Here is a 26653-nt window from a genome sequence, read left to right as displayed (position 1 = left end):
AAACTGTTCTTTGAACAGCCTTTGCTTCTCCTTTGCATGTTTCTTTTAAAAGAATTGTAAGCTCTAGCAAGAAAGATGCCACGAAAATAGAAATGCCAACCTCTAAAGATCTCAAGGCACTTTCAAAATGATAAATAATTAATTTTCACAGCATCCCTGATATGATTAATCTTATTTTAGAGATGAGGCAAGGGAAGTCAACAGAAGTTAAGGGACCTGCCCAAGGTTATAAGCAGCTAAACTTGTCATAGAAGCCAGCCTGAACTAAGGGCTTTTTCTTCTAAAAAAAAAAAAAAAAAGGATCATTTTAGTACATTTACTACCCACAGTATGAACTATGTCTGTCCTACAAGTGCTGTGAGTCTAATGATCCCCTGACAATGAGACACACACACACCTACCACCTACCACCACCCCACACATCTAATATATGGCAAACAGAAATGAATACTATAATTAGATATCAAATGTTATAAAAGTAGAGGAGGGGGAAATTAATTATGACTCAGGCAGGGAGAAATATGGGAATATTTTTATAGAGGAGATGGGATTTGACCTAAGGCTTAGAGAATAGGTTGTATGTTGAGAAAATGCAGGAAGGGGAAACAAAATGACATCACTCCAGGACAACTATTCAGGTTTGAGTTAATAACCAGGGTTGCAAAGCATAGGAGACACTCTTACAAAGCAGCAAGTAAAACTGGGATGTATGCAAAGTAGAGATCAGATTGCCAAGGGTCTTGAATTCTAAATCGAAGAAGTTGGATTTTGTTAGCTAGGATCAGCCATTGGTGGCTGAAAGATGGAGATGAAGCCAGAAAGGACAGCAAAGCAGGAGCATGTGAGGTTGTAGGTATTAGTTAAAAGAATGAACTTTATCCTGAGAGCTTCTGAAGGATTTCTAAGTAGAGGAGGGATTATATCATACCAGTTAAGTGCTATTAAAATTATTCTGGTGAAGGGTACTAAGGGCTTGACTTGGGTCAGTGGCAGGCAGTGGGACTAGAGAGGACTTTATAATTTGGATAAAGAGTTCATACTAATGCCCAGAATGAAATAAAAATCAAGGTGAGGTCAAAGGCTAAATTACAGGTGGCTATCAATAGCTCTGAGATTTTAAAAGAAAATAATCTGAAGCCTAGAGTTTAATGGCAAGCAGGTCTCAATGAAGGGGTAGGGCTTGCACTGAGGGGTGCATTCCGAGTAAGGACTACAGGGCAGGTGGAAAGAGGCAAGGTCGACTTCCACAGCCATGAGGAGAAAGGGCTACACTGGTGGAGAGCTTGTTTTTTCATGTGGATGGTAGTATGGCAGGGCTGGCTACGGAAGACTTTAAAAGGAGCAAGACTAGATGAAATAAGCAAAAAGAGACACTGAAAACTTTTGAACAGAGAAGTGACCTAATAAAAATGACATAACTCAAGGAAGCTTAGTTGTAGATACTTGGGATGGCTTAAGAGACAGAGAGAGACTGAGTATCCTGAAAATCTGGCTGCAAGGTATGGACCCTTTCGACTTCTCTAATTATATGATCCTATCTTCTCAGGGGATGGCCATGAAATAAACAGTTTTCCCCACCATCAATACAATCTTAGAGTATTAACCATCACTGGCTAATCTCAACTGAAAAGTTGCTAGAAGAGATGGATTACATCTAGAAAGCTAACCTCCTGTGGCATAGAACACTCGATTTCAGTGAAGAAAGGCCCCATACACGTCAGTGACTTTTCCTGGGACCAGTCCATGTATCCCTGATGAATTACTGTGTTCAAAGGGCATAGTGTGGCAATTTCAAATCTGAGTGATTGTAGCAAGGCTCAAGAGCAAAAGAAAGAAAGCTCAAAGTTTACATGAAAGAGGAAAGAATGAATAAAAGAAAGAAAGACAAGAAGAAGAGTTTAGAAATTGAGTAATTATATAGATCTGGCCTGGACACCCAGGAATGATAGGTCTGCGGTGGTAAGATTCTTATATCATGGCTAAGATCTGAAAAAAAGAATATACCTGTTAAGGGCTAAGTTATGCCACCCCGCCCCCTTCCCACCACCAAAATTCAAATGTTGATGTCCTAACCTTTAGCACCTCAGACTTAGACTGTATTTGGAAGCAGGGTCTTCAAAGAGGTACTTAAGGTTAAATGAATCCACCAGTAGGGTGGGCTCTAATTCAATATGACTGATGTCCTTATAAGAGGAGAGTAACACACAGATGCACACTGAGGAAGGCAATGTGAAGACAAGGGAGAAAAAAGCAATCTACGAGGCAAAGAAAGGCCTCAAAATAAAATCAACCAGGCTGACACCTTGTGCTTGGACTCCTAACCTCCAGAGCAGGGATTTAAATTTCTGTTAAGCCATACAGTATGTGGTATTTGTTATGGCAGCCCTAGAAAATTAATACGTTACTCTGGAAAACTAATTTGATACTTTCCTTGGGGCTAGAAGAACTCAAGGACTTGGGCCAGAGCCAAAAGTACAGTGGACTAGAAAAGGAATACAGACTTAGTAGAGAGACAGGAAGAGAGAGGCCCAGGCAAAGAGAGGCACACAAGTCTAAGGACCTCTAAGTAAGATGTCTTCTAAACCGGGCAAAGTATTTAGTTACTGCCTCAAGTCATCTGCTTGTTTTTAGGAGTAGCTTTGTTGCACTTAGAATGGTTGGCCTGTGGGTATTTAACGCTGATGGAAGATGTGAGAGATGATGATAGTTCTATGTCTGCAAATTATCTCACTTCTAAGCAGCATTCAAAACAGTCGCCCCTTCCTTTTTGAAACACTCTCCTTGCTTGCGTTACCGCAAGCGTCCTGTGTTTCTGGTGGCTCCTTTTTAATTTCATTTGCTGCCTCTTCTTTCTCTACCTACATTATTGCAAATGCTGGAGCTCCTAAGGGCTCCATTAAAGGCCCTCTTCTCTTCTCTATCTGATCTCTCCATGTGACCTCATCCAGTCCTTTGGTTTAAACACCATGTATAAATGGATGACCCCCAAATCTACAATTCTGGCACTCCCTTGAGTTCCTGACTCATAGATCCAAATGCATACTTGACGTTTTCCACTTGGATGTCACACAGACGTCTCAGGTTTTATGAGTACAAAATTACACTCTTGATTTTCCTGCCCAATCTTGTTTCTTCCCTAGTCCTTCCATTCTCAGATGAATGTTACCACCATCTACCCAGTTGTTCAAGTCAGATCATCCTTGATCCCCTCCTTTCTCTATCCCAATCCATTAGCAAGTGTAGACCATTCCACGTTAAAAATATACCCCAGTCCGTCCCTCTCTTTTCATCACCTCTGCTAACATCACAGTTCAAGCCACTATCTTGCTGCCTAGACTACTGCTAGGGCCTCCTGCTTTGCACATCTACTATAACCCAGTCTTTACCCACAAGCATGTAGTATAACATTCTCTTTCTGGCTCACAAGTCTGCACAGTCTGCCTCTAACCTACAATTTCAACCTCATTTTGCTTTATTCTTTTCCCAGCTCATTCCCTTTCAGACCTTTTTTTTTTTCAGTTTCTCTGATGTGTATGTATCCTGGATTGAGTTCCCTTGAAATGACTCAGATGCAAGGGGTGATCCAGAAGGAGCAAGGGCATAAGAAGAGTGAGAAAGAAGGAAAAAAAACAATGTGAGTGTATTTTTGAGATTGCTGTTCTGGGCAACAGGGCTCTAATTTGCCGAGACCTCCTCAGAAGTATACAGAATGTCTCCCAGAGATGTCGACCTAAACGGGGAGAGGCTGGGGCATTTGTCCACCAGCTCCTGTCCTCCACAGCCGAGTGTTCATGGGGGTGGGGGTGTGATTAATACTCCTGTATTTGCACACTGCACTTGTAGCAGAAAGATGCTCAGATGCTTGGAGTGGGTGGCTGTCAGCTGGAGGTGAGTCTGAGTTCATAGGGACTGTCCACCATAGCTGTGGCTGAAACAGAGGAGGGCTGAGGGGATGTAGCGTGGGGCACCAGAAGCATCTCCTATTCCAAGCTTTGTCTAGTGTTGGTGACTTTGTACATGCTGTTCCCTTGCTGGCCTTTTCTCCCTCCCCTACTCCACTCTGCAAGTAGCTGTATCCCTTCCATCCTTTAGATCTCAGTTTAAATATCATTTCTTCGGTGATGCTAATCTAAATTATATCTCCTTTGGTAGACTCTCTCATAGTACAGTAGTATCTACACAGCATATACACTTAGTATAGTGGTCTCTCACTGGATTTGTGATTACATATGTGTCTGTCATCCACACAGGACTAACTCTCTGCTGTTCTTGTCCATCTCTGTACACCCAGTGCCCATCAAGAAACTTGGCACAGAGTAGGTGCACAGCTGGTGAATGAATTAAGAAAAGTTATAAACCTAAATACATAGCCCAGAAACCAGTCTCAAACCTTTCTTTTAGCAGCAAAGGCAAAGAGCCTAGTTCTTCATCAAACCTGTCAAGCTGCTGGAAGGGCTCAGTTTCTCCAGGCAACAGTTGGGACAAAAAACGGGGTAAATTTTAGGACAACATATAAACAGGGAAGGATTCAACAAACATCTGTAGAGTTTTCACTGTGGGTCAAGCCCTGTCTTGGTGAAGGGGATATAAAAAGTGTGAAGACACAGTACCTGCTCATGGCGGGGGGTGGGGAGGTTGGTCATAGGAACTTATAAGTGGCGAGGTGATTGGTAAACAATAAAGCACTAGGTAATATGAGGCCTTATGATGATGAAAGCCTGGATTAGATGGTTCTCAGAAGGCTTCTGGCCTTTCAATCTATGGCATTTATAATCAAGAGGGGCCAAGACCAGGGGGTGTGAGGATCTGAGAGAGATTTTTTTTGAAAACTTTTTTTTTAATTAAAACAATTTTTATTTAATTTGTTGGGGTAACATTGGTTAATAAAATCACACAGATTTCAAGTGTATAATTTATCCATATACTATATCATTCATATACTGCATTGTGTGTTCATCACCCCAAGTTGAGTGTCCTGTCACCATATATTTGACCTCTTTTACTCTGAGGGAGATTCTTGAAATATTTCAATTCAAGGGGTATTTGAAAATACTTTTGCTCACAGCTCTCAAGTGCTAACCAGCACTTTGGAAGATGGTTTCAGATATAGAGTGCAGCTGTGCAATTCCCAGGCCAGGGAGAGAATATTGGTTTCATGCCACTTTCTCTATGGTAGATGAGTAGTCATTCAGGATTAAATTGGGCATACTTTCTTTAGTCAAAACATCCACGATTTAATACATTTTTCTTTGCAGTAATAGCCAAAAATGAGTAGTAATGTTAAATAAAATGTGGCATAATTTATCTCTAAACTTGAGACTCGAAAAGGACATTTTTACATTAAAGATATTCAGAGGTAACATTTGCTTTAACTATAGTATCTAGTAGTGCAGGAAATGAGTGTTCAAAAGACTCTAAGAAATAAACTCATTCATTATGGCCCCATGTCTCTGAAAGACTCTCCTGAACCATTACTCAAATGTAGACTCTCCATTCACGTCTTAAGTGTTCATAACTTCCTGGGAATTCAAAAAGACAACATTCTGAAGGCATTGGCATGTCATTAAGGGTAAGAGAATGAGCAAGGGTCTGGGAATTGGGAGACGTGATTTCTAGTCCCATTCTTCACTACCTAACTGTGCAACCGTGGGCGCAAATTCTTCTGGTCTGTTTCTTCAGCCATAAAATGCCTCCTGGCTTTTCAGATCTAATTGCAAATGGAAAACACAGAGAGGCAGTACACTGCATTTGGTTAAGCGGTTGGGTCCCAGAGCCAGACTGTATTCAAACCTGTGCTCCACCACTTGCTAGCTATGTGACTTTGAGCAAATTATTAACATCTCTCTGCCTATTTTCTCATCTCTAAAATGGAGCAATGATATTTTCTATGTCATTGCATAGTTGTGAGAATTAATTGACTTCATATATATGAAAAACGCCAAGTACTCACAATATAAATTTTCGCTAATATTGTTCATTGCAGCATTGTTTGTAACAGAAAAGACTCGACATAACCTAAATACCCATCATTAGGGGACCAGTTCCTCAGACTATCACAGAATGAGGTAGAGTCGTACAGTTCTTATGTAAGATCTCCAAGATACATGGTTAATTGAAAAAAGGAGGGCACAAACCAGGGAAGAGCCTGCTCCTATGTGTGAGGTCATTTTTTAAAGGCGCACACAGAATTGTGTTAGTGTGTGTATAACAATTTCTAAAAGGACATAGAGAAACTCTTAACAGTTGTTTATCTCAGAAGGAGACAGGTGGGGGCAGGTTAAGAGACATTTAACTTTCAATTTATGCCCTTCAACTTGAATTTGTTACCATATGTATGAATGTATTTTTCAAGAAATAAGCTAAAATAAGTTAAAAACAAAATTGATAAAGTTGCTTTTTCTGTCTTAGAAGACCATTTTGAGGAATAACTGTGAGGCAATGTATGTAAAGCATGGTGAAAAACTGGGAAATGCTATGTCATGCACTAGTAAAACAAGAGTTTTTGGCTTAGTGGGTCTAGAAGTCCTAAATGTACATGGTTGCTGAAGTAAGTAAGTGTGGCTTTAGTGTATTTGCATAAAATTGAAATAACTTTACAGTTATTTTAACAGTAGAGTTTACTATTGACCATAAGCAGTACTGGAGTATTAACAGCAGTATTAGAGTAGCCTTGGTAGCACCCAGGGGGTACCATGAAATTGTTCCATTTAAATAAAGAGTAAGGGTCCCTCCCCAAGATTTTTTCCTTTGGAGTCCTAATTATTTTGCAGCTTTGGAAAAACAAATCCAATCTTAAAATTTCCAGGGTTTTAAGTATTTTCTCCTTTCTCGGAAGAGGTATAACTATTAAGAACATGTTCCCAATTTAAATCCCCTGCATCTTTCATTAGACATTCTGTTGGCAAAAAGATTTATTTAAATGGAAACTTAAAATAATTAAAACCAGTATGAAATTTAAAATCAGGCTAATTTCAAAGGTGAGAATTATATCAATGTTTTGAAATCAGACACAGAGAAGAGAAGCTGGTGGGGAAAGTGATGACAAACACTCCCTTTTCCTCATTTCCTACAAGCTGGAAATTTTGAGGCGACCTTAAGGAAACATTGAGTTCCTGCCTTGTGCTCAGTCATGAAAAAGGAGGTTCTGTAACCGTGTAAAAGTTTTATTCCATGCAGCAAACACAAGAAAGATCCTCAAGACTCCTTGCTCTGGGGTTCGTGAGCTTAGACACACAGCTTCGGGTCGCCCACGCCCTTTTGTCCCTGCTTTCTGGTCCAGCTCCCTGGGCAGCAACCCCCACACTTGGCCTAGAATGCAAAACCCTGGCAGCTTTCTCTTCCCTGTATAGTTCTGCATACAGGCAATCTCGGCCTCATTCACCCTCTCCCAGCATTTCTGCTTCCTGGTTTCTGAATTGAGCATCCCCTGGGGTCCCTGACAAATTAGTTTCCATCTCTATAGTCACAGACCTTTGACCAGAAAGCTGCAAAGTGGCTTTATGTACACTACTGGTCTCATCCATCTGTCCAGTTTCAAGCCTCAGGGGACATCTGTATGGAGATGTGGTGGAGTTCTGCCTCCTTCCCCCTTCTTCCCACATCCTGGACAAATAGAAGGGTGTCTAGGATGACTTCTCCATACTCCTCCCCACTCCCAACCCTCTAATCTGGGTTGCAAAGAGCTGCTTTTCCCCGGCAGGGGACTCTGTCTGTCATCCTGATTTCTTTGGTTGTCTAAAGAGCAAAATGCAGAAATGTTGACAGTGCATCCACCCTTTCCTGTTTCTCTGGAAAGGCCCTCTTGTAAGCAGGGGCTGGTGGGTGCAGTGTGACCTTAGCCTCTGAGCTGCTCTGGGCGGCTTCTCACCTCTTCTCCTTGCGGAGGCCCCAACCATTTCTGCCTGCTGAGCTGCCTGTGGTAGAAGCCTCACCTCCCCCCAGATTTGGAGAGAAAGATTTGGATGACTGAAGTAAAGTTATAAAGCATTCCTTTTTCCCAGTGACACAGGAATTCAACCACATGACTCCTGCTGGTGTTTTGGAAAGGCAGTATAAGAGAGGAGGAGAGCTCTTGGAATGATGCGGTGTTTCACAGGCACAGATTGCCTCCCAGGAGATTCAGGGCAATGCCTTAGGCCATGTTGTCGGCAAGCCAAGAATGGAGACAAAGAAATCTCCACCCTGGAATAACAACTGGCCATTGAGCTCTGATTTTCACTGGGTTCTTTCCACCTTCTACTACATCCCCCAGGACCACAGCTCAATCCCTCTAATCCAGAGCAGACATTTCTGCAGCCTGGAGAGTTGGGGAAGGAGACTGACAATGAGCAGTAACAAGCAGCAGGGGACGGGGATCCCGTTGTCCGCTTTTGGGGTGCAAATTGTGAACCAGTTGCAAAAAAGTCCACATTTAGACTTTGTGGTCATTAAGTTGGTAAGAGCTGATACTTTCTAGTGCTGTCCATGTACAAGACACCGTTTTAAGTGCCTTACTTATAATAAGTCATTTAATCATTATAACACTTTGAGGTGGTTGATTGCATTATTATCCTCATTTTATAGTTGAGGACATTAAAACTTAGAAAAGTTAAATAACCCATGTAGAATCACATATTTAGTAAGTTACCCAAGTACAATTCAAATCCAAGCAGTCTGCTCCAGTGTCTGCACTCTGACCCACTGTATATACTACTATATCCAGAGCTTACTGGTTTAGGGCTCTCTAAGGTTCCAGTCTTTGTTTCATGCAATAGACACAAGAGTAGTTTGGAGGCAAAGAGGCTACCTCTAGCTTTACGCAGAGCTGTTATCAAAAGAACCCACTGTGTGGAAGAGTTGAGATGAATTTTGCTTTTGATATGAAAATGAAGTGAAATGAAATAATATAGAGCTAACCTAGAAAATACCGAGTAGGAAAGGAAGATGAAAATAAAAAAAAAAGGGAAGGATAATTAAGCTACATTTATTCATTTAGTTAACAAATGAGTGTCTCTTATGTGTCAGGCAATATGCTAGACCATACGAATCAACAGCTAGCAAAAATAAAAAAGACAAAAGTTTTGTCACAGGAGAACTTGTAGTTTAATGGAGAGGGAGAGTGACTTTTATCAAATAACTACATATGAGATTTTAAATGGTAACTCCTATTTAGTGCCATGAAGGAAAATGCCATGGGGCTTAAAATGGTATAATGGGAGACCTGGCCTAGTCTATCTCCTGGTTACAATATGTAGGGCAGAGGTTTAATGCATTATTTCTTTCAGGAGAAAGGGGAAGTTGATTCTGATGTTCTTGAGTGAATAAATCTTGCAGACATGACAACCATCTTAGTTTTTCACTATAGGAAGTTTGAAAATGAACCATAATAGGCATGATTTTTGCCTTTAAACTCCTCCAACCTGTTCTAATTTTAACTCTCTTTCTCCTGGTCTAGTGCCCCTTTCTCTAAATCACTGCGCCTCTAAATCACCATCACTTCCTCTTCAGTAGCAGTTTCTCATTAGGCAATTGTCTACTGAAGGCTCATTTGTCAACAGTTCTGCTTTCACTCCCCCAGTTTGGTAAAAACAACTGGGAGCCAGTTGGCTAACCTCATTTTCCCTTCAGCCTTCTGTTTATTCCTAGAACAATTATGTGAACCAAAGGTTCCAATATTCTCCACTGTATATTCCCTCTTTAGGTTATCTATACACTATTTTGGCATTATCTTTTATGATATATAGAATGTATAGTTTCTTACAAAGATAAAAGTATACAGTAAATTCTATTTCTTCTATTCTCTCTTCACTCCATAACAGGAAACAGTGGAACACTCGAAATTCTAAGATAATGATGTAGAACAACTAATTGTACAGCAGTCCAGAATATCTCGTGTCATAGATAATACTGATTTTGTATAGTTTAGGTATATTGATTTTTAAATTGTTTCTTTGGAGGTCAAAAAGATCTGATTACCTTACAGTACTTTAGCCATTAGTAGTTATATTTAGTTGAAAATTGAGAGAACGATTGTTATTTTTACCAGTACTCTGTTACGACTGCTCTTTGCCCAGGATATTCTTCATGTGGACACTGAGTGGAGTCCAAAGTGCTGGGTCATTGCTGCTTGACAGGGGCTTCTTGTGTTTGGATTTTGGAATTTACAGCCACTGTGGAACTCAGAAGGCACCAGAGTAAAAACACGTGTACTCAAAACATATTCCCATTTTTCCCCTTCTCGTTAAAACTACTGCATACAACCAGGGCATAAAAACAGACACCGGAAGCTAAAAGTCAGCATTTACTAGGGCAGGACACAGTGGAGACTCTGGAAGTTCCCTTCAAGGAGGGACCTTCTCACCTAAGAATGCAGGGCCCAGCTGCCTCTCCAGACACTACAGGGTATCAAACGCCTTGTTTTCAAAAGGATGTGTCTTCCTCATTACTGAAAATGTTTCCCAGCCAGAAGTGAGATTCTTTCTAGAATTTCCTGCTCTAGGCAATTGAAAGGGTCCCTTGGTGACCGTTCTGGCCCCTTTCGATCTGAACTTGCACTTCTGGTCCCAGCTTGCTTGTACTTCCTCTCAGGAACAGTCTTATAGGGATTTCGTTATTGAGAAATGTCAAATGGAAACTACTATTCAGCTAGAAAGTGATACTTTCCAAAGAATACAAGTCAAAGTAAGTCACAGACATTCTGTCATTCATTCAGATTATGAATTGAGCAGCACTATTCACCTGTCTTGGGCTAGGTTTGGGGCCTACAGCGGTAAGCAAAACAACTCTGGGCTCTGTCCTAGTGGAGCAACTACCTACCAGAGATTGATTAAAACGATCCCACAGATATAAGATTACAACTATGAAAAGTACTGAGTAAAAGAGAGAAAGATAGGAGAGTGGAGGGGGGTTGGGTAGGTTCCTGGTGAGCTGAGCCCTCCTTGTGCCTTTCATTTACTGGCTCCTGCCTGTATCCACACAGTCTGTTTTGGACCATAGACACCTAGTGGGGCAGGGCTTTCACAGAGTATAGCTCAATCACGGAGGCCAGTACAGAGTCTTTGTTTAGCATGTGGTGGGTGATGCCTGGCCAGCCTCTTGTATCTGCTGGAACCGGAAATTGGAGTCTCAAAATAAGAGGGGTATTTTTGTAAATCTTGCTCTGCAGCATTTAAATTATTCCAAAAAGGGATTTGACAAGGAAGTAGAAACCATTTTAACCACATAATCTCATCTGGTCCTCATACCCAGAGGTAGACATTCTTTTTTAACAGCCCCATTTTATAGGTAAGGAAGTAGACAATATTGGTGTTTTAGCTATTTATCCTTTTACTCCCTTTATCGTAACACTTAATATACTTTTTTGTTATGACTTATTTGCTTGTATGCTTCCCCCATAAGACCTTGAGCTTATGAAAGCAGCTATATTCAGCACCATATCCCAAGCACCTAGCAAGTGCCAGTACATAGAAATAATTATTTGTCAAAAGAATAAATAAGTGAATGAATGACTTGTTACAAAGAAAAGCTGTGTTCTGGAGGAAGAAAAAAAAGGCATTGAACTCATTTTCCAGTGGGATGTAACCAAACAAGACTACTTTGTCCCCAGTGGGCTGGAGTTCAAGGCAACAATAAATGTAAGGGCCAACCCAATTTTTCACATGCCTGAACTGAAAAATCTGTAAAAGACATGTGAAAACACACAACACTTATCTCTAGCCTCTCCCACAAAATTACTACCTCCACCTCTGACTGTTGTCAGCTCTGCTGCCAAGAGACACAATGAGACCCCCCACCCCCACTTCAATTTCCTGTTCTGCTTCATGTCAAGATAATCTCTGAGTATGGTTAGTTTACAGGTCGGAGCTGAAACCAAAAGTCCTGTATGGTTGTTTTAGACACATGACTTCATCGAGACAGAGGTAAAGTCAGATCAGCATTTGGCCACACTGTGCCCTGTGTCCCACTCCACCTCTCTTCTCCTTTCTCTTTTGCTAGGAAGAGAATTCCCTCCACCCTTTTGACACCTAATGGGTGTGTATAATCCGAAGCCCGATTTGTTAGACATTCAGGCCAGAAGACTAGCAAATAGGAAAACTTTAGGGGTCATTTGGTTACACTCATTAGACTGAGGGATGGGTGTCGCCAAGTTTCATACTGAATCAGGTATTCATGGTCTAGGCCTTTGTTCCTGGATCCAAATCAGAGCAATGGTAACTTGAGAGGTGGACCCACACTTCGTCTGCTTGTGGCCGGCAGCGCAATTCCACCAGCTGTTACACCACCACCTCTGTTGTCACTATTCTGGGGTGTTGAGTTTCCTGCCCTGACAACTGTTCAAAGAACTTCACTTGAGTCAGTTGTGTGAAACCATTTTATGGTGGTTAAGACAGAGAAGATTTGGGGTAATGGCCGGATCTGATGCGCCCAATGGTACATTAAAACACAGTGAGGTTAGCAGAGTTCCAGGCCTCACTCGGAATCCCCAAATATTGTTTTTATTTAAATGGAAGAGTTATCAGGATAAGGATCACAAAGTAGAGATCCATAACAATTTTTCTAAGTCCTTACTGGTCCTGCTTTGAATAATAAATAACTAAGAGAAAAAAGTTGGGGTCAATATGGAATAGTTCTTTAGTTTATTTCTTCAAAGGGAAAAATAGCAAAACATAAATATGAGTATTAAAATCTATCTTTCCAGATTATTCATTATAAAAAAAGTCAATTTACACTGGAAACAATGACAATGCCATAAGAGTATTTAGAAGTAAAATGATAGTGACAGGGCTTCTGAATAGACCAGGAGTCAAGAAAGCAGTTGCTAGTCTCCCTTCTGTCTCTTAACTACCTGAATAACTTTCAGCAAGTCACTTCCCTCTTTTAAACCTTATTTTCCTCATTTGCAAAATGATGGGGCTAGGTTAGATAATTTCTAGGGTGCTCTTTGCAGCAATAAAATTGTCTAGTTCAAATAAAATATTGTAAATATCTAAAGGAAATCTGTATGATCTGTTGTTTTTAGTGAAGTGAATTGGCTTCTGAGCTGTCACTTGGAATGAATTTCTTAAACCATAAACCAATAAGTGGTAATTTCAGTAAAACAACCTGTAATTGAATTTAAATTACATTAAAACAAAATCCAATCCTACTGGAGTATGTCTGAGAATGTTGAACTGCATTGATTATTTCAACATGACTTGAAAAAAGCAATGGGATCAGTAGTAATATAATTATTATTAATATTATAATAATATTGAAAAGAGAGAGAACTCTAATAGCATTATTGTACCACAAAGAAAATACAGAACAACATGACCCCTATTATTAGTCATTGTTGGACTCAGTATTTTATAATGCCATTGCAAAACGTGTAGTGAGTAAAAGAACGTCTGCTCCAAACCCTATTAGAACTGAGGCAATTGCAATGTGGGAGTACTGTCTCTGAGAACTCAGAAAGCAAAGGCTCTTCTATAGTTTTACATTATAAGACTATTTCTCAAATGAGGTCTCTGGTATGCCTGTCTCAGAATCACCTATACATATCCTCAGGCCCTGCCGAGATGTGTCAAATTAGAACTCTGGAAGCTGGATGTTTTAAAAATCACCCTATATTCAAGAAAAGACTTGAGAACTAAAGTCTAGAATAATGTTCGTGGGAGCAAAAACCTTCTCTGAAGGAAATACCACAATGGCCCTCATAAGGAAGAGAATCTTCCAGGTCTCTACAAATGAGAAAAGATGCTTTGTGTTAATTTATCAGCATCCAGTTAGGAATAAGATTTATTAGATCCCTTATTAGAATAAAAATGGGCATAGGCCTGGGCATCTGCCTTGAGCTTGCCATGGTGCATGTAGCAGAGCACAGTGCTATGAACAATGGCTCTCAAGACCAACAGGCCTGAGGTTGGGGCCTGCTTTAGCTTAACTCCAGGCAAGAATGCAAGCTGGAATATTAGCATGGGGCACTTAGTTTTGTTAAAATTGTATATCCCAGCACCACATGGTAGGATCACAATAAATATTAAATGTGTGTATTAGTTTCCTATTGCTGCTATGTAACAAATCACCACAATTTTAGTGGCTTAAAGCAACACGATTTATTCTTTTACACTTCTAGAAGTCAAATGTCTAAAATGGGTCAGCAAGGCTATATTCCTTTTGGAGGCTCTAGGGGAAAATCCATTCTCTTGTTTTTCCAGGCCACTTGTATTCCTTGGCTCATGGTTCCATCCTCCATTTTTAAAGCCAGCAGTGTGGCATTTTCAATTTCCCTCTCTCTCTCTCTGACCTCTAATTCGGTTTCCACATCTCCTTCTCCTCTTTTGGCTTTCCTGCCTTCCTCTTATCAAGACTCTTGTGTTTATACTGGATCCACCCAGATAATCCAGGATAATCTCCCCATCTCAATATCCTTAATTTAATCACACCTGCAAAGCCCCTTTTGTCATATAAACTAACATATTTAAAGGTTCTGGGGCTTAGGACATGGACATCTTTGGTTTGTGGTGGTGGTGGTGGTGGGGTGTCACTTGATTCTGTCTACAAGAACATCATCGAACAAAAGTTTAACTTACCTAAACCTTGGGTTTATCCTCTGTAAAATAGAGTTTCTATAAGGATTAAGTGGAATAATGGCTGTAAATGTACAATAAAGCTATTCTTATTATGCCTTCTAATTATTTTAGAACCAAATTGCTTATGAGGAAGTGACTTAAATATACTAAACTTTTATTTATTTCCTCCTTGCTGGTACTTCATTATGAGGGGTATAAATTTAAATTCAGGACCTCAAGAAACTTTTAAGGAGTTCCTTATCAGTCAGGGTTTAGTGAAGGAAAAAAACAACTCTAGATATTTTAAGTGGAGAGGATTTAATACAGGGCATTAAACAATTCTAAAACCATTGGAAGGACTGGGGGAGCAGGGATCAACTGCAGCCATCAGCAATTTTGAGCACACTGGCATAGTGGGGATCTAGCAACAAGGAAGCCACTGCTATGGTGAACACAACTGCCTCTCCATCCATTTAAGCTGGAGACTAGAAATTGGAAATCTGAGTCCAAATAACACCTGCCTCTTGACACTCTAAGACCTTGTTGGCCAGTAGAAATAGTCACATGAAGATGTTCTTGGCTTTACTCTCATACTCCAAATCAAATGTAAGTGCATCCAATTGCCAGAGTCCAAGTGGCATTCAGAGCCTGGCATCAATAGAACTGGAAAATGCAAGTTTCAGTTTTCCAGCCTCTGATGTAGGAAAGCACAGAGAATGAGATGCAATGGATGCTGAGTCAATCATACCAAGCCAGACTTTCTCCGGCAACTTGCTATGTGCAATTTGAAATATGTTTCTTGGAAGAAAAGTCCCCTACCATGATGTGTTGCACTGTACGGTCTGAGAACATTCTAAAATCCTATCAGTTGGAGCATCTAGATTGCAGAAGAAATTCTTCTCCGTATTTAAAACTCGTCTGGAAAAATTCCCAACTTTCCTTTTCTAAGTGTTATAGATTATGCAATATACTTTTAAACTATTTTTAAAAATCCATTACATTAATTAATATGAATTTGAAATACTGAAAAGCTAACATGGTGGGCTAGAAATTGTCAACAGCACAGGTCTAAAACTTATTAGATGCCCAATAAATATGTATCCTCTCCTAAAACGTGAGTTGGCCAGCCTACAGGTTTTCTATGTTGGCACGGTTAAGAGTTTAACAAGAGAGTTAAAATACATATAGCTAATTTAAATAGTGAGGCTTAGTTCTCAAAGCAGGGTGTGGTGGGGATTAACTATGATCAAATGTGTACCTTTTCTCAATAAGGATTCTATTTCCTTTTATTCCCTGTAAAGCTTCTGCCTATCACAGGCAAAAAATGCAGTGAGCCTTTGGTTTGGGGCTGCCACAAGCTCATTTAGCTTTATTTCAGTTCCAACGAATCTCTCAACCCTGCTATGCCACATGGCCTTGGCCACACTAGCCACTCTCTTGGTATAAGAGAACATGGTACACAATTTCTAAACCCTCTAACAGTCTTGGGAAGTATCGAAGCAAAATAGAACAACAACAAAAGGGCAAACCACACAGGGTCCCTTGCATTTATTTGTTTTTCAAGGGAGGAAGGATAATTTTGAACTGTAACACTGGAATTATATGATGGGATATGGGAAATCACTACTCTTTGCACAACCTGAAATTGCTTTTATGGCACCTAAACACACAACCACAGCATATCAATTTGGTAGCCTACTGTCAAACAAAAGAAGGTCTATATTTGTGGATTAAGAACATTATATTCTCTTCTATTACATTAATTTACATAGATTAATGTCACCTTGACTACTTTGTAAAGTGTAATTTCTATTTAATTATTTCCACTGCCCCATTTATTTAAATAGGTAAAGATGCCTTTTTGACCTCATATGTTAGAAAGCTCTTACACTAACACAAAGCACGGGTTTTCCAGTATGAAATGAAGTACAAGTTTAGAGCCCCGCAACAAACTGACAAGAGACCCTAGCAGAACACCTTGGGCAGGTTGGTCTGTGATGTAAACAGCCTTCATGGCTTCTCCCCCACAGTGGTGTGTTTGCAAAGTCCTAGCAAATCTGACTCTGTGCCAAACAGTTGAGGGGCACATTTTTTTTCTTGTGAACCGAATGAAACACCCTTAGCAGACCCACCCATGGAAGGCCTCAGGAACAGCTGGGTGGAATTAAATGGCATTTATTCCTGTATTGGTTATGGCCATGGGCCAGGAATTCCACACCCAAGCTGCATGCAGCCTCCAGCGCAGAGGAGCAGTGGTATTGATTGTGGCTGGAGCTCCACTCTCACTGTGGACAGGATGTGAATGATTAATTTTTCTATTAAAAAATTCCTGAAGGATATGGAGGGACTATTTATTTTTTGCCCTGAGCCTAGTTTTCCTAATACCCATGTAATTCTCATGTGTCTACACAAGAAAGGGGAAAATTGCACGATTATGTCATAGATTCGGATGACTCACATGACTAATGTCTACAAGGATCTAGTCTCAGATTCACTAAGTAATTATTTAATGATTTCATATGACACTGGAGTTAGAGTCAGAAAGACTTGACGTTGTAAAAATATCAAGTCCCTCAAATTAACCTGGAAGTACAACTAGAAGATTAAATGTGCTGAAATATCTGAGGACGTTTTGAAAGGAAAAAAGAAAAACGTATGAGTTCGGGACCAGCCTATCAGGTGAAAAACGTGTTATAAAGCAATAGTAACTTAAATGCTGTGGTATTAGGTGAGAAGAGATATTCAGATGAATAGAACGGAACAGACAAGACTTACTGCCTATGGAAATTTAGTATATAACAAATTTTGTATTTCAAATCAGTGAAGAAGGTATAGCTTGCTCAGGAAGTTATAGTGGGACAGTTGGGAAAAAAATAAAGTTACAATGTTATTTCTCAGGATGTACCATCCCTTCCCTCCTAATCCGAATAAAAATGTAAACATTTAAAGATATATAAGAGACTAAAAGAAAATGTAGAAAATTTGTGTATGTGTATGTCACGTGGAAGTAAATCTAAACCCTGGATTCGTAATAGAAAAGATGGCTTTATTTGACTCCATAAACTAAAATAGAGAGTTTATGAAAAAAGAAATACAAATTCTTATATACATATAAAAACATATTCATTCCCATTATTAAGGAAATGCAAAGTAAGCATAAAAAGGATACTTTTGCCTGTAAGGCCACTTTGAAAAGTTTCAAAATGAATATTGGTGAGAGACTGAGAAAAGAAGGAGTATTTTCATATACTTTTGAAAGCAAAAAATGATAAAACCCTTTTGAAGGCAATTGGTCAGTGTCAATCACAGTTTTAAATCCACTTACATTCATCTAACAATTATACTTTGATATTATGGCAAAAGTACACCAACGATTTATTGCAGCACACTTGTTCCAACAACGACTATCATTAAAACAATCGAAATGTCCAGCAAGGGAAACAAGAAGTTAATTATGATATATCTATGTGATAGAATATTATCCAACCATTAAAAAAGCCATATACACTAATATATAAAAATTACAAGAGATATATAAGTACATGGAAAAATTCATGAAAATTACAGAATTTTCTCAGGAACAAGACAAGGATGTCCATCTTCACCACTTTTATTCAACAGAGTATTAGAAGTCCTAGCTACAGCTATCAGACAAGAAAAAGAAATAAAATGCATTCAAATTGGAAAGAAAGAAGTAAAACTGTCATTATTGGCAGATGACATGATACTATATAGAGAGAGCCCTAAAGATTCCACCAAAAAACAGAACTGAAAAATAAATTCGGTAAAGTAGCAGGATACAAAATTAACATTAAGAAATCGGTTGCATTTTTATACACCAATAACAAACTATCAGGAAGAGATATTAAGAAAAAATACCATTTATAATTGCATTAAAAAAAAACACCTAGGAATAAATTTAACCAAGGAGGTAAAAGATCTGTACTCAGAAAACTATAAGGCACTGAAGAAAGAAATAGAAGATACAAATAAATGGAGACATATACCATGCCCATGGATAGGAAGAATTAACATTAAAATGTCCATACTCCTCAAAGCAATCTATAGATTCAATGCAACTTCTATTAAAATACAATGGCATTTTTCACAGAACTAGAACAAATAATCCTAAAACTTATATGGAACCACAAAAGACCCTGGATAGCCACAGCAATTTTGAGAAAGAAGAACAAAGTTAGAGGTATCATCCTACCTGATATCAAACTATACTACAAGGATACAGTAATCAAAACAGACACACAGGTCAATGGAAAGAATAGAGAGCCCAGAAATAAACTCATGCCTACATGATTATTTAATCTATGACAAAGGAGGCAAGAAGATACAATGGGGTAAAGATAGTCTATTTAATAAATGATGTTGGGAAAATTGGATAGATACATGCAAAAAAATGAAACTGGACCTCCTTATACCATATACAATAAACTTAAAACAGACTAAAGACAAATGTAATACCTGAAACCATTAAACTCATATAAGAAAACAGGCAGTAAACTCTCTGTCATTGCTTAGTAATATATTTTTTGATATATCTCTTTGGTCAAGGGAAACAAAAGAAAAAATAAACAAATGGGACTATAGCAAACTAAAAAGTTTTTGCACAGCAAAGGAAATCATCAACAAAATGAAAAGACAACATACTGAATGGGAGAAGATATTTGCCAATGATGCATATGATAAGGGGTTAATATTCAAAATTTACTAAGAACTTATACCACTCAACAACTTAACAACAACAAAAAACAAACAATCCAATTAAACAATAAGCAGAGGATCTGAATAGATATTTCTATAAAGAGAAAATGCCAATGACCAATAGACATATAAAAAGATGCTCAATATCACTACCCAAAAGAGAAGTGCAAATTAAAACCACAGTGAGATAGCACCTCACACCTGTCAGAATGACTATCATCAATAAATTAACAAACAAGTGTTGGCAAGGATGTGGAGAAAAGGGAACCCTTGTGCACTGCTGGTGGGCTTGGAAACTGGTGTGACTACTATGGAAACCAGTTTGGAGGTTTCTCAAAAAATTAAAAATAGAACTACCTTATGACTCAGCAATTCCACTTCAGAGTATTTATCCAAAGAACCCAAAACATGAATCTGAAAAAATATATGCACCCCCATGTTCTCTGTAGCATTATTTACAAAAGCCAAGATATGGAAGCCACCTATGTGCCCATCAATAGACGACTGGATAAAGAAGAAGTGGTACATATGTACAATGAAATATTACTCGGCCATAAAAAAAAAAAATGAAATCTTGTCATTTGTGACAACATGGTTGGACCTAGAAGGTATTATACTAAGTGAGATAAGTCAGACAGAGAAAGACAAACACCATATGATCTCACTTACATGTGGAATCTAAAGAACAAAATAAATGAACAAATAAAACAAAAGCAGACTTATAAATACAGAGACCAAACTGATGGCTGCCAGATGGGAGAGGGATTGAGGGGCTAGGTGAAAAAGGTGAAGGAAAAAAAATACAGAATTTTCTTATAGAATTACAGAAAATTCTTTAAAATTTGTAATAGTCTGCAGCCATACCTTGAACATGCCCAATCTCATCTGATCTCGGAAGCTAAGCAGGGTCAGGCCTGGTTAGTACTTGGATGGGATTCCACCTGAGAATACTGGGTGCTGTAGGCTAAAATAAATAAAGTAATAAAATGAAATAAAAATAAGTAATAAATAAAAACATAATCACACATATAAAAATTTTAAGAAACATTTATAGGCTTTTTTTTTTCTTTCGAATTGGATATGTATGTCCTTTGCCTATCATTCTATGTTATTCTACATGTTAACAGCTTTTTTACTTATTAATATCTAGGAGCTCTTATATAATAGGAAGATTACCTTATTGTCTTAAATGGCCAAACCACTCCTCTACCCTAGTTAATTTTTTTTCACTTTGCTTCTGGTTTTCATTCCATGACGGAATTTTCTTCTCTTTATGGCTTCTTAATTTTGAGTCATAATTAGAAAGGCGTCTCCTACTCCAAGATTATGATAGAGTTCTCCAATGTGCTCATTTAATAATAGTAAAGTTTTTACATTTAATTCTATGATCTACTTGGACTTTCTCCTGTCACCGGCTGGGAGGTTATGGATTGAACTATATTATTTCATTGAAGATTTCTGCAGTTTGTCTTACGTAACGACATGACCATTCCTGGTGAATGATAAGCCTGATATAAACATTAGTGATATGTTTTCTACCCAAGGTATGACTACTCACAATTGGCATTTGTACTGCTGGCTGCTCAGCTGAAGTCTATTTCCTCCTTCTTCCCTGCTACAAAGCCCTATCTTTGCTTGGGCAGCTATCCCTTCATGATGTGATAAAAGGTAAATCTTCATTAACCTAAGCCTATCATTGTCATTCCATTTTCTTTCCCAGGGGTTGGTTTTAATGGTGACATGTGACCTTATTCTGGCCAACGAGATATGGGAAGTCTGTTGTTAGTCTTCTGAGAAAGTTTTCCTTACTCTTAAAATGAGACCAAAAGGGGAAAAAGATCCCTCTGTTTTCCCTTTTGTGAGGCACTGTCAGTTTTTCATGGGACTCTAGGAACCGTGGCAGCCACTTTTTATCTGAGAAGAGCCATCCAAAGATGAAACCACCTGCTGTGTTTGGCAGAACAGGACAATGAAAAGAATCTGTATCCTGGTTCGTGTCACTGAGATGTTGAATTAACCACTTTGCTGCTACTCTTCCTTTTGTTATATAAAAACAAATTTTCTTCATAGTTAAGTAATAAACAATGGGTTATCTGTTCATTGTAGCATCCTAATACAGTGGTCCACAAATGTTGCACATAAAATGAAATACAGATCACAGAAACAGAGAACACCCTTGATAAGAGGTCTCAACACTGCTTTCAGGTTGGTTTTGCAGCTTCTCATTTTGATACCTTTAACGCGTCTTCTGGGCTAGCTCCGTGCAATGCTACATGGCAGAATTCGGACCAGAATGTTCATGTAGCTGAGAAAATATTGAAAAATGAAAAAGTAGGTGTATAAAAATTTACAGAATAATTTAAGTTTAAATATTTGACTAATAGTCCAAAGAGAATATTTTATAATTTTACTTTCCTGGATTTAATAAAAGCAAACATTATTAGTAATACGTTCGAAATCTATTTCTGGAACAAAAAACATTAAAAGAAACATAAAAACGTGTATGAGGATGCACATTTTTCCTTTTGCCACAGGCACCAATATGGCTTGGCAAGGCATTGCTGGATCCTGTTTTTATTTAAAATTGTGTGATTTCATTCATTATAGTTCTTTTGCATTAATTTTGATTTAAAAAATATTGCATAAAAATAGTATTTATCTTGATTACTGAGTTTTTTGATGCTGCCTTATATTTTGTACCAGAGGTGAATGTCTTGCTTGCCTCATTTTGCTCCCAGGCTGGCCAGCTGCCATATCCCCCAGGCATCAAAATGTGTGCAAGGCTTCTGGATCATGTGACCTGATTCTCTGCTGTCTAACTCTTGGGATATACAGCTCCCCAGTTTTAAAAATGACTAGTTTTCCAGACACTCTCTGGGCTGCTCTTCCTATTTTTCTCCTTGCCTTACTTAGCATCTTCATGTTAGAAACAATGTCCCTCCATCTGCCCCCCATCCAAAGAAAAAATCCCTGGTTGAATAAGCCCTAACAGAATTTTGTACATGGAACTTGGAAATATGGTTTAGAAATGCAAAAGCCAGTTGTTTATTTTGGATCGAGTAAGCAGATTGTCAGGCCCAAGGCAATATATGTAAAAAGCTCTTTGGAAGTTAAATTTGTTTTATTATAAAGCAAGTGTTTTTATCTTTTCTAATCCATGGGCAAATGAAGTATTTTCTGCAGTCAGGCTGGGACAGGAGACATTTTCAGATAAATGACCTCTTACTACACTCTAGAGACACCATTCATGCTGCTGCATAGGAACTTGCAAGGAGAGGCGATTTGGAGGAAAAATTGAAAAGAGTCTTTCCTGATACAGTGGTCATTTAGATAAAAGGTTTGGATGAAGTGGTTTTTACATTCAGGCCCAAGACACCTTTTTCATGGGATTCAAATGGGTTGGTAAGTACTATGGTAGAAATAAAAAACTGAAATCAGTGGGAAAATGTCAATTTCTCACTTAGCATTTTGAAATATCTGTTTAGCAGGAGGCTTAAAATGTGGCCACTCTGCCATACAGCTTGTGTATCTGTAAGACAACCCACGGCCCAGCTGAGACTTTGCGCTCCTGTATTTTAGTCTTCTTGCTGCTCAGACTACCAGCTCATTAGTATTTAAATCAGCTCATAAATATTTCCTGGAAATTCACAGTTGCTTAAACTTCACCACTATTTGTCTCCTGTTCTTCTTTAGTCTTACTTAATGCTTTTGTTTCTTAGGCTGCTGACACTGAAAGAGGATAGATTTCATTATATATTAATCTTATTGATGGATAGTGATGAAAAAGGAAAGGAAGTCCTGTTAGAGCATAAAGATGAGAAACAGAGAAAGGATGTAGGAGAAAATTTTACTCCATTTCTTTTATACAAATAAAAATCTAATGATGGACCAAGGAAGTCTGTATAAAATAAGAACAGCCCCAAAGCATATGCCAAGGCAATTCAACCTGAATGAATGTTTCTTTCACATACTCTTTAAAAGCTTTGAAACACAGACGAAACATTTCATTGGGGGCAGGTCCTGGATGTTCCCACTGGGGAGATGGTTGCATGGTTACAAAACCTCTTCTGTTCAACGTAAGAGCTGTATTTCTAATTATAAAATAATGACAGAGAGGGGCCAGTTCCATCATGATTCTGTATGGTTCTTAGCATTCTGCAAGAGTTGAACACTAATACCCATATACAATGCCCACAGCCAGTTCTTTTAAATGAGTGTGAATAAAATTTAACCAATGACAAATGAGAGGAAAATAAATATATCATATTTCATTGAATTTAAAGTGCCACTGATTGTAAGTGCCATTTTTAAATATACACCTAAGAAAGAATAAAGCACTACCCCTTAAACTAGGACATACTATTGATTGTAAGTATATGCTGATTTCGGAGGTGAAAAAAAATGTGAATGATTCTCTTTAGCAGGAGCATATCCACTCTAAGAAACAATGACTTTTCCAATATCATAAACCTGAGAGATGTGGGAGAGACACAAGAGTTTGCCCAGGATGGGGGACACTGATGGGGCCTTGTCATTGACAGTTTCATGTCATTCAATCGTGTGCTCTGAAAGTCTTCTAGAGATAAACTTCAGAATACATAGATTGTAAGGTCCATGCAATTAAGATATAAGTTTGGGCTCAGAATCACACAATCTGATTAAATATAGACTAGCTCAGCAGTCCCCAGCCTTTTTGGCACCAGGGACTTGTGCTCCTATGGGATCTGAGGTGGAGCTGAGGCGGCAATCCTAGCTAGCACTGGGGAGTGGCTGCAAATACAGATGAAGCTTCGCTTGCTTGCCTGTCCCTCACCTCCTGCTATGTGACCCTGTCCTAACAGGCCATGGACCAGTACCAGGGACCCCTGGTCTAAAAAACTTAGCCTGCCATTCTAGACCCCACAAAATCTGGTCCGAAACTATTTTTTAAAAGTTTTCCCCTATTCTATTTTTCTACATGTAATCTGTATTTCTACCAAACTGAATTATTGAATTTTCATAAATCTCCAGTGTATTATCTCAATTCTCTGTCTTTGCTTATACTTATCTGTCAGGGTGCTTCTCAAACGTGGCACTACTAACATCTTGGGCTGGATAATGCCTTGTGTGGAGGGCTGTCCTGTGCTCTGAGGGATTTTCAGCACCATCTCTGGCTGCTGCCCACTAGATGCTAATAGCACCTCTTTCCAGTTGTAACAGCCCCAAATATCCTCAGACATTGCCAAATGTCTCTGGGGGGTAGGAGAAATCACCACTGGTTGAGAACACTGTTTATACGATGCTGGCCTGGTAGCCTAGGGAAGGAAGGCGTGCAAACTTTGGTAACTAATGTTTATCAGCTTGAATCCTGGTCTCTGGGGTGGACATGTGAATTTTACAGCTACTCAGTACCCATTTCCCCTAACAGCATCCCATAACCTTTCTTCATTGTATGTAGACATGATGAGACTTTCAGTTTTGGAGATAGTGTCTCACTCACCCCTCTCCTGGTGAAACGGAGCTTGGCCAATCCCATACTTTCCCCTAGGGCTTTGGCCATCTTGAGCAGAGTGACGGCAAAAATGGCAGTGTTGGCGTGGGATGACTCCTAAGGGAGATGGTAGAGTAATCCCTGCTGTCTTTGTGTCTGTCCTAACGCCTGTCCTTGTTTTAATTTGTGTTTCCAGATTCCTGTCCTTTCTATATGCCAATATTCTGCCAATAAATGACATTTTTGGTTAAACATGCCAGAGTTGTATCGTTGCTTATCTGAAAGGGTACCCAATTGAGAACTGCTATTGACTAGCTTTGTGCTTTGAACCAGTGTCTTAACATGCCAATGCTATGTTTCTCTTCTGCAAAGTGAAAGTAAAAGCTATATGCCTTTTGAAATGCAAAAGATGCCCTCCCCATAATCTCTACTTCTCTAAATCTAGGTTTTGTGCTAAGATCTGGAGATGAATGAGATACTGCCTCTGTCCTTATGGGCTCACTTTCTTTCTCTGACAAAATTAATGGCAGGACCCGGGCAACACAACAGAGTGAAAAGAACATTCTGAGTAAGAACAATACCAGCAGGTCGAACAGCATTGGCTGAAACTGGCCTTTGTCCTCATCATGTCTACATATCACTTCTTTTTTGTGCTTACTCCTTCCTGATGGCCTCCCTCCCTCCAGAGGGAAGAAAAGCCTTCTGTCAGGGAGCTTTATGCATTTATTATTCTATACCCCTTGCCTGTCGAAAGCTGCTGAAGTGTCTCAGATTCTGCAGTACTGCTAGGTTAGCAGCAGAAGCAAATAAAAGAATTCAGGGTCAGCATTTTCTGTTTCTCATCTAACAAACAAGGTCAGGTACTTCTTTGAACAATCCAGTTTCAATAGCTGTGAAATACAAAGAGACAAAGAGGAAAAGGTTTTCCAGAAAGGCTGGTGGTTAGGCACAAGGTAGGTTTAAGTTTTCAGCTTTTGTTGTGGGAGAGGAAAGTTCTCATCCCAGGCTCCGCCTTTTCAGAGTGGGGTAAAAGAATCCGGGTGAAAGGCTCTTTTGTACTCCTTTGCTCTCTGTACTGAAGTGCCAGGTGCAGAACTAGGTTCCCAGGAGAAACAGCATGTCATTGGCATCAAAGTTGATGGCCATTCATCCCAAATCTTACTATTTATCACTACTGCAAACTTGGAGCCTTGAAACAGATGAAAGAGAATGTTGTTACAAGCACGTGGAAGAAGGGGGTGCTCTGGATATCAGAAAAGAGAGCTGAGGTTCTGGCCAGACGGGAACCTCAGTTGAGGGGATTGTGAGTTCCTTGATCTCTCCCCCAGCTATTCTTTGCCAGATGATACCTTTAAATTGAAGGCAACCTACATCCCAAGACACCTTTCTGTGTACCTTTTTTTTTCAACCTCCACGCAGCTTTGACTATAATTATGCATTTTCATTTCAAACACATGACCAAAGAAAGACATTCATTCAGAATACTTTGATTATAATTCTGGTTAACTGAAAAAAATTTTCCATTAAAAATACAGTTTGATGTGCATTCCTAGAAATCGATCCAGGAAGTAATTTATTGGTTAATAGGTTGTGACAGTCTAAGGTGCTGTGACATGATTAAACAGAAATGGCTTGAATCTTAAGGATACATTAACCTAGATCTGGTGTTGGTTCAGAATCTATTTGCAAAATTAAAAATAAACATAATCTGTGTTGGTTTGTATGTTTTCTTTCCATGTTCATAAAATGAAGAGCTTTTCCTGATCACCAGTTTTCCATACAACAGACAAGTAAACCTTATGGCACTAGCCAGAAATGGTTATAGCTTTGGACCATCACAGCAAACTGGCCTCTTTCAATGGACAGATGGCGACCTCTCATTCGAAATGAAATTGCTAGTCAGTGACATCCATAGCTTCATTAGTATTCATCACCTCCC

General features: G+C 39.1%; 1 protein-coding gene and 1 pseudogene across 1 annotated transcript in view; one reads left to right on the top strand and one right to left on the bottom strand.

Moving 5' to 3' along the window:
* Positions 1 to 26653, bottom strand: part of APC (APC regulator of Wnt signaling pathway) — a 223011-nt gene that overhangs the window by 158510 nt on the left and 37848 nt on the right. The gene's annotated exons all lie outside the window — the stretch shown is intronic.
* LOC120590992 (uncharacterized) lies at positions 20095 to 20210 on the top strand (annotated as a pseudogene).

The sequence above is a fragment of the Pteropus medius genome, unplaced genomic scaffold (assembly GCF_902729225.1).
Source record: "Pteropus medius unplaced genomic scaffold, Ma_sr-lr_union100, whole genome shotgun sequence".
NCBI lineage: Eukaryota > Metazoa > Chordata > Mammalia > Chiroptera > Pteropodidae > Pteropus > Pteropus medius.
The sequence above is the reverse complement of the archived record's forward strand: the minus strand, read 5'-3'. Positions and strand labels throughout refer to the sequence as shown.